The following is a 9,566-nucleotide window of genomic DNA, read 5'->3' on the forward strand; positions in this document are numbered from 1 at the left end:
ATACAAACAGGGCTTGGGTTGATTATCAAAACTAAACTGGCAGGGGACCAGCAGTTAGCATAATGGCTATGTCGCTGGACTCCCATGTAGTTGACGGTGGTTCAAGTCCCGGACCCGGCAGCTTAAACTCACGCTGGGCGCATGTGTGTGGATGCCCAGGATCCCAAGAGGAGAATGGAGAAGGGATTGTGGCATGGTCGTCCCTCCTGGGGGTTGATTTCTCACTTTCTATCTCTCTGTCTCTCTCTGTCTGTCCGGCGAGCGCTCGCACCCTATAGCAAAAACTTCTCCAAAAACAAAACAAAACTAAACTAAACTGGCAAAAACTAGAACAAGAAGTCAGGCTGTTAGGACAAGAGATGGATATAGAATACAGATGAATAAAGGAGGCTGTGGATTGAAAAGTTTTAGAAATATTGGGGGGAAGTAGGACATGAGAGATTCTGAGAAGGATATAGGGAAATCACCCAAAATGACAGTTTGGTGACATGAGGGAACTGAGTATCTATATATAAAATTAAAATAGAAGTAGAAAATTGTAAGTTATTAATTTTTATGCTCAGTTCATGATGTTGTAATGAGAAATTATTGAATTAGCTACTGACTCAGAACAAATCACTTAAGGAATATAAAGGTAAAAATCTGATTTGTTATTTTGAAGGAAGAACTACTATGAATGTTGGGTACATTAACCTTTCTGCAAATAAAAGTTATTTTTCTGAAAATAGTAGAATATGGAACTTAAATGATCCCCCTAAGAACCTTAAATGTTTGTGGTTATCAGACAAATTTAAGTAGAATCATTTACTGTTTGAATTTTTATGATACGGACTAATTCACATGAAGGACCCACAAAGAGACCAAAAATATATAAGTAGTTACTGTTTTATATACTCCATATACTACATATATAGAATGGTATATTTAGAATAGACTATTTTATGTTTCTGAGCCAGCAGGTGACGTGGGGTTAAGGCACTGAATTCCCACATGGCCAACAGCAGAACAAGGCCTGGATCCGGCATCTTGTTTTCTCATACTGTCTCTCTCTGTCTCTGTGTCTCTCTGGTGAGCACACGTGCCTTATAGTAAGTTTAAAAACATAATAATTATGAATAAAATTGAATAAATAATTATTTAGGGGGAAAATAATATTGTATGTTTCTTGTTTAACTCTCCTCTTCCACTGCAAGGACACTTGTTATGTGACTAGAATACAAACAGGGCTTGGGTTGATTATCAAAACTAAACTGGCAGGGGACCAGCAGTTAGCATAATGGCTATGTCGCTGGACTCCCATGTAGTTGACGGTGGTTCAAGTCCCGGACCCGGCAGCTTAAACTCACGCTGGGCGCATGTGTGTGGATGCCCAGGATCCCAAGAGGAGAATGGAGAAGGGATTGTGGCATGGTCGTCCCTCCTGGGGGTTGATTTCTCACTTTCTATCTCTCTGTCTCTCTCTGTCTGTCCGGCGAGCGCTCGCACCCTATAGCAAAAACTTCTCCAAAAACAAAACAAAACTAAACTAAACTGGCAAAAACTAGAACAAGAAGTCAGGCTGTTAGGACAAGAGATGGATATAGAATACAGATGAATAAAGGAGGCTGTGGATTGAAAAGTTTTAGAAATATTGGGGGGAAGTAGGACATGAGAGATTCTGAGAAGGATATAGGGAAATCACCCAAAATGACAGTTTGGTGACATGAGGGAACGAACTGAGTATCTATATATATATATATATATGTACACACATACACACATACATACATATATACACACATAGATAGATAGATGATATAATTTTCTATCAATAATTTAGTCATAGAAGAGCAAGAGATAGAATAAACTAGCTAGGGCTGTGAAGACTATGGAAAAAATTCTAGTTTGGGGTTGAAAAATAAAAGGGAAGAGCTTCTTCAGTCTGAACTTGTGATGATATCTGGATCCCCTAATTCAAAGGCTTTCTGTCAATTTGAAATTTAAGATCTGAAAGGCTAGTGCTGGAAAAATTTTAGGAGACATAAAGGAATTTTCATTGTTACTACTGATCTGTCTTCATGTACAGGGCAGCAGTAATGTGTACTGCAGCAGGACTAGTATGCTAAACTAACCATTGACAAATTATGGGTAGAGTTTAAAAAACATACAGAATCCCAAGAACCACCAGGAATCATTGGCATGAAGAGCCAGTTGCTTTAAAACCTGGCTCTCCCACTTGTCAAGTAAGTTATTTAATTCCTCTCGGGCTGAATTTTTTCACCTGTAAAATGGAGCTAATACTAGCTATCGTATAATGTTAGAATGTGCACTGCAGGTGTTCTCCTAACAACTGTTAATTCCTACAACCCCCTTCCCTAAGTGGTACATATTATGTGTTTCAGGATATCTTCCAGTATAGCCAAAACAGAAACAGAATACATTACAAAGAAACAGAGCAAGACAGCATGAAATAGAGAATGCGTGCGGATGGAATTTCCTGTTATTGCAGGAGAGCTAAAATGGAGTTTGCAAAATAAAAAGTCTGCAGCACAAAATTTCACATGACTTGATGCCATTTATGTGACATAGTCATTGTCACATTGAAGAGCATTAACAGAGAAGTACATAAAAACAAGGGACAATTTAATAATGTAGTGAGTATCTGTCATTGGGAGGTGCAAGAAAAAGCTAGATGACTATCTGACAAGATTATTCACTTATTTATCCACCCAGCAAAACAATTTTGAGCACATAAATCTATCAGGCACTGCATTAGCTGTTGCCGATGCAGAAACAAAGGAAAACCCCTGGCACCAAGGATAATAATTTAGGGATTGGACAGTGGTGCAGAGTAGAATGCAACACTATGAAGCTGATCCATATTGGAAGGTTCTAGGCTTTCATTGGGAGACCACGCAGAGTCCAGTGGGCATGTGTATGCCCATGATTCAAGGCTGGCTAAGGCTAACCCTGGATTGTGGCATTACAACCCTGTTTAGAGGTGCTGTCACTCAATCCTCCACTGTCTGTCTGTCTGTCTCTCTTTCTCAGGGAAGAAAGAGATAAACTTTGAAAATTATAATTTAGCTAGGACCAGCTGATGGCATGGTGGTTGTGGTGGCTGAATCTTTCATGGCTGATGATATAGTTCAAGTCTCAGACCCAGCAGCCTGAAAAACACACCAGATGCCTGTGCATGCATGCCCAGAACAGGAGAAAAGAATGGATGAGAAGAGATTGTGGCATGGCTTTTTCCCAGAGGGTTTTTCCCTTTCTCTCTTTTTGTCCCTCTCCAGCAAACACATGGACCTCTTAGCAATTTAAGAAAAAATTATAATTCAGATATTTGAGTAAAAGATTATGGAGAGGTCAATGAATTGACTCTAATGACTACATTAAAGCCACAGCAGGAAGCCTGGACCAGGCCTAATGTGGCCCTAGGACTTCTCCTCAGACCTGTCCTTATGCTGTGTGAAGATTTTTGACAGAGGATTGCAATGGCATTCTCAAACTCATTATCCCAGTTGACACTCAGCCTAAGGCAACTTCAGCTGACAGCAGGAGAAGGTCCACCCAGGGCCATTTACTGATTTCTCTGTCATAATGGGTAAACTATGTAAAATTTTAAACATGAGTTTTATGTGCTATTAGAAGAGAATTTTGGTTAAACTAAACATGTACTTATTTGATGACTTCAAAAATCTTTCACTGAATCTTTCTATCTTAATATGCTGACACCATCACAACCAGTATTACCTGAATAACAACTGATGACAAATATTGATTTTCTGTGCTTAGTCTAACCTGAGAATAAAAAAGGAAATGAAAATCTTCGTAAATACATTCAGGACTTCCATTTAGGAAATTACTTGTTTCATTTATTAAATATATTGTGATATATCCACAATATGACATAAACTAACTGTATCAATACTTGGAAAACAAAACTAAAATGCATTTTTGAATCTGACACTGAACTCATAAAACGTCAAGGAGACTATAACAGTAAGTCAAAGCCTTTAGGTTCACTGCATACCAGAGAAGGTCTAAACCAGAGATGTCTGTGCAACTCTGAAATTCCTGTTTTGTTTTGTGTTTTGTGTTGTGTTAGAGACCCTCTGGATACACTGTTTTTTATCTTTTCCCAGAGCCCTCCTAAACTGTTTTCTTTCATGCAGTATTTAATGCATATATCCAATATTTAATACAAACACCCAGTGTTTGGCTGTTGTAATTTTGCATAAGCAAATTTGGTCTTTCATCAAAAAAAAAAAAAAAAATGTCCCTCTCTGTACCTTAGTTTCTTCAGAGGTAAAATAAGGAATCCCGGAACCGATTATATCTACAGGCCAGTCCCATGCTTCTAGGGTAATGGAAGAGTAAATTATGCAAAGGTAACATATGAAAATTAAATGAGTATTTGCCAAAAGGCTTTATAGTAACTATTGTTTAAAGAAATATAAATTTGCATAAAAGCTACTTTTGCTGATGGTTGGTCTGCTTTGCTTAAAATGTCATTTGTGCACACGTGCATGTGAGTCGAGAGAGACAAACATTGTGTGCACCATCCTTTCTTGCTCTATGTAAAAATAATATGTTGAGCACTTGATCTAAGTGTAGATCAGTCACATGGCCACTATCTCCCATTTGGTCATAAAACTAACATGAATCATGAGGTTGATCTCCTATCAAAGTGGTTTTCTTGCTAACGTGTGATCCTTAGAATTAGCATTAACATTTATCAATATCATCAAAGTCTTAAATTAAATGCCTTCAAAATTATACTAAGTCTGACTTCTTAGAGCGTACACTCCAGACAGTTTTCAGGTCAAACTAAGTAAATCCATTCTAATAACTGAGATCCAAACAAGTGACAAGTGGAATGATCTGCCCAACCGATTCATTGAGATATGTGAAATATTATTAGCTTAATAATTAAATCCATTCCTTGCTTAATTACAAAATGGTAATTAAGAAGTAATAATGCTGCTTTCCCATACTTATGTTAACTTCATATTAAACTTTCAAGTATTAAATACATATTAAGTCAAAAATAACATCTGGTCAATAATATTTTGAGTTATAGTACACTATGGTATAAATGTTCATATGATTTTCATCTGTCTGGATTACATTAAGTACATAACACAATTTGAACATTGTGAAATATGACCCAATCTTAGTCTGCTGTTATTTCCATTTCTTGTTATTTCCACCCCTCCTTTTCCAGCAATACAGAACTATTTGCTAAGCTAGCATATATTCATTGTAGATATATATAAAATTCACTACCAGTATTTTAGGAGAAGCTATTAAATATTTTATTTCCTTGGTATATTTAGTGATACTTTAAAAGGCCTATGTAAATCTACCTACAAATCTGGCAAATGAATAATTTCAGCAAATAAAGAAGAATAAAGCCGTAAACAGACACTACTAACAAACTATATTTTGAAATTCTTGGTAAGCCCATGCAGTGCATTATTTTCAGAAACTTGAAATAAGCTTGACAGTTCAATTGTACCTGAGAAAGGGGGTTTTTCTCAGTGGTTGCATAGCCCAGGAATAGTCCCTGTGATTTGTTAGGGCATTCGTTAATGCCACCTGTGTTTATGGTCCAAGTGCTATCACTGAAGTGCTTTCTCGTTTAATGGATAAAAGCTGAATACTTTCCACAGTCCTAACTCTTTTTGAAAAATAAAGTACTGACTTACCAAATTAATTTAACTTTAAATAATGTATTGACTAGAAATTAAATTTTTTAGCACATGATTTAAGCATGTGGTACTTGCTACATTTCTGACACTAAATCTAATGGACTAAAGTTAATATTATGAAAATAAAGTACTATATGCCAAAAATATTTAAATGAGGAACAAAGAGAAAATAGTTAGAAATCTCACCTAAATTATAGTAAAAATAATAGATAAGCTAAAACAGCTTTAGGATGATTTTTTTTTCTCTTAACAAATAGCTGAGAAAGGAAAAACAGGTGAATGGATAATAATGCTGTCTTTAAAGCATACAGTTCTATAATGAAAATATTTTAATCAAAAAATTGTGTAGGGTAAAATACAATAATAATTGTAATTTTTTTCTTATCGAAAAAAGACATATAAATAATTGTTTTATTTTCAAGTTAAACAAAATGTTTTAATAAAGCAAAAATGTCTATAGTAATTCTTATCAAATTTAAAATAAATTAGCTTAATATTGAAATGAATAGCTTTTAGATTGTCGAATGTGTAATTTAAAAAATATATTAGATCTCAGGGCCTGGCAGGTGGTGTGGTGGTTAAAGAAACTGGACTCCTGCATGGCCAACCACAGTTCCAGTCCTGGACCTGGCAGCTTGCTTTCTCACATTCTCTCTACCTCTGTCCCTCTCTGGTAAAATTTAAAATAAATAAATAAATTAAATTAAATAAATTTTAAAAATATATATTAGATTTCAATAGTAAGGAAATGACTGAACTAATGAAACATGGTCTGAACATTTAGTCTTAAAAATTACTTTTAAAAATTCTTATTCTAAAAATTAGAAAAAATCTTATTCTAATATGTGAAAATATGTATTTAATCCCCCTCATTATTCATAGTCTGGGCATATACTTAAAAATTAAAAGTTTTAGTTTTTATTGTCTAATTGACCAATACATTAAAAAATATTTTTTAGTTTATTGCTAATAAGTTTATGAATAACCACTGCAAACATGAAAAGAAAAACTATTGTACAAAAGGAGACAAAATTATATATGTAGTGAACTCAATTAAATACCTACATTTAAGCCATAAGAAACATTTGCACCAAAGGAAGAACAAATGATCTTGCCATGCAATCTTTCACTGAGCAATTTTACATGGTTTCCATGTGCCTTGTTTCATCCTTCACTTGGACAGGAACCTTTTAACTATTTTCTTTCATTTTTTTTTTTTAATCATCCTTGCTTCCTCTCTAGCATGTGTGTGTGTGTGTGTGTGCGCACACACACACACACACACACACACATACACTTCCTCTCTCTTTTCCTGTGGATTCTGCAGTTGAATCTACCAGGGCTGTCTCATTTGTATAGAAGCTGCAGACGTCTGCCACTGGCTGATAGAAAATGCTGATTAAGAAAGGGTTTATCTACTTTTCATCCAAAATATGTGAACCATTAAGGAAATTACAAAATGCAGGAACAATATACTCTGGTTTTATTCAGAACCTCTCCCTTAGTGATTATTAAAAGGATGATATTTTTAGCCAAAGAAAGCAAAATGCATCTGCAGCAGCTGGTTTCCAAGGAAACAGAATAATTTAAAACCATGTGGAACTCTGCTCTCTAATTTTCATCAATTCCCCTTCATTCCTGGAGGTAGCTTTGCTCAGAATTTATAATTTCTAAAAATTAGAGCTGCATTCACTTACTTTTTCTAACACATTTCTGGAGGTGTGTATCCAATTTTCCACATCACCGTAAGTTCAATCTAGGGGGTAAATTAATTTCAACTATTGCATTGTTTAAAAAACAAAATCAGAAATGTTCATCAATTATTAGAAACATGGCAAAGAAATGTTCATCAATTATTAGAAACATGGCAAATTTCAGTATTAGATAATAATTCTTGCAACCAGAGATACTTCACAATAAACCATGCAAGAGTATTTGCTTGGGTTGATATGATATTTAGATATGTAAGCATATTTTTAACTATATTTAATACATTTAAGATATTTAAAGTGGTTCTCAATTCACTTAGATAATCTTTAATATTCAGTAGTTTTTTCTTCCCCACTTTAATTTTGCAAGAATATTTTATTTGTGTCTCTTCATGTAAAGATATAAATCTCTCAAACAAGAACAAACATAAAAATAAGCCTAAAAAATGCTTTAAAAATAAACATAGTTATTCCTATTCATTTATGGTTCATTTGAGAGAAGTATTATTTTATATATGTATGCATATATATATAATATATAGATTATTAACATCATTGAAAGATTTTTATTTTATCATTACAATCAACAGGTATTAATTGATTGCCAATGCGTCCAAGTCAGTAATATTTCTTAAGAGTTCAATTTTAGTAAGGTTTTCTCACCTTAAAATGATTTATAAGTTAAAATAACTATAAAATTAAGTGACATTAAGTAAAATTATTTTTCATATATCTTACACTACTGTAACTATGTCATTTATTCTAAGTGTTCAGAACTCTTATTTTCCTTTAAGAAAAATAAAAGACAAGATTAGAAGGTAGAAGTAACTGGTAAAGGATGGTGTTAACCTTAGAGGTATTTAAAAATATTTCCGTGAGGATATTACCCAAGATATAAATGCTGTGATAAAATTTTTGTCTATCTATATTTGATTGAGAAATGAAATCACCTGTCCGTTAAGGTGCCATTTGCTTTAAGGATGTTTAATTCTTCACAATAAGTTTCTGAGCTTTTGAAATAAAAACAGCTTCATGCATGTTGATAAATATAGACAGGTGTTTAATTTTCACATAAATTTCAAATTTACTGAACAAAATGAAACAACTACCCAACTGCATGTGATTTATCAAGAGCAATAAGTGAAATAAAAGAGTGTAAATACACACAAGTTATTCTTTCTAAATTAGTGCTAACATGGTCCACAACCTGCAGAAATAATTTTCCTAAGTCATTTACTATACCATAAACATTAAAAGATACCACATGAAATGTGTATTGCATACACTGAGAAGGCTCCATTTTTCTCAGGACCTGTGGAATTTACCGAGCTTTTCTCATCCTTCCAGTGATTTTCAATAACATTAGCTTGAATTAAAAACCAAAAAAGACTCATGATGACTCATTTTATCTACGAGTTTTGCTTCAATTACACTTGCATTGAGAGTTATCTAAGATAAGATAAGCTTCTGGTGTTTTTTATCCAGTAAGGACTTTGCAGGGAAAAAGAACAGCTCCTTGCAAAGCTTCTTCAACTAATGAAAGGGGCACACTTTCTGGAAAAGTCTTCAGAATAATTTTCATCTAATAATATCGTATGAATAAGAATTGAGAAGCATTCTCTTAAAAAATAATTTCCTTCTCCTTTATTTTTTTTCTTTTTCATTTTAAAAAATGCTCTTACCTGTAAATATGGTTTCTGTACTTCAGCTCGGTCAGAACACACTGAAGAGAGTTCACTCCTCCTCCCTCTATCCATCAGGCGGCAGCCAACCAATAACAAAAGCCAGATCCTGGCATTCTCTAGCTCATGCTCCCTGCTTTGCTTCCATCGCTTATTCCCTCCCACCACCACTCGGGTAGAGGACAAATCCCTGCAGCAGGGAGAGAGGAAGGGAATAGAGAAAAGAAATATGGAGAGAAAAGCAGAGACGAAAGCTATTTCAAAGATTAGCTCCCAACTGTGGAAAATATCTGCTGGTGACCTCAGCTTCAATAAAATGCCTTGCTCTGAATTTAGAAAAATTAGGTTTAATCAATGCCTCATCCACCAAAAATCAAAGCAAAAACACTCATGGTTAAAACCTAGTTGTCTGTTTTTTCCTTTTTTTTTTTTTTAACTCCCATTGATTTTTCTTTGTGAAACTCAATTACTTCCTCATT

At 34.3% G+C, this 9,566-nt stretch overlaps 1 protein-coding gene across 1 annotated transcript in view; it reads right to left on the reverse strand.

Annotated features, from left to right (window-relative positions):
• CSRNP3 (cysteine and serine rich nuclear protein 3) overlaps nt 1-9,119 on the reverse strand; it is a 225,902-nt gene extending 216,783 nt beyond the window's left edge. The window contains exon 1 of the mRNA XM_027776493.1: nt 9,088-9,119. The gene's annotated coding sequence lies outside the window, so the exon portion shown is untranslated. The remainder of the gene's footprint in view (nt 1-9,087) is intronic.
• Nucleotides 9,120-9,566: the final 447 nt, after the last annotated feature.

Source organism: Tupaia chinensis, unplaced genomic scaffold, assembly GCF_000334495.1.
Source record: "Tupaia chinensis unplaced genomic scaffold, TupChi_1.0 Scaffold000674_1, whole genome shotgun sequence".
Classification (NCBI taxonomy): Eukaryota; Metazoa; Chordata; class Mammalia; order Scandentia; family Tupaiidae; genus Tupaia; species Tupaia belangeri.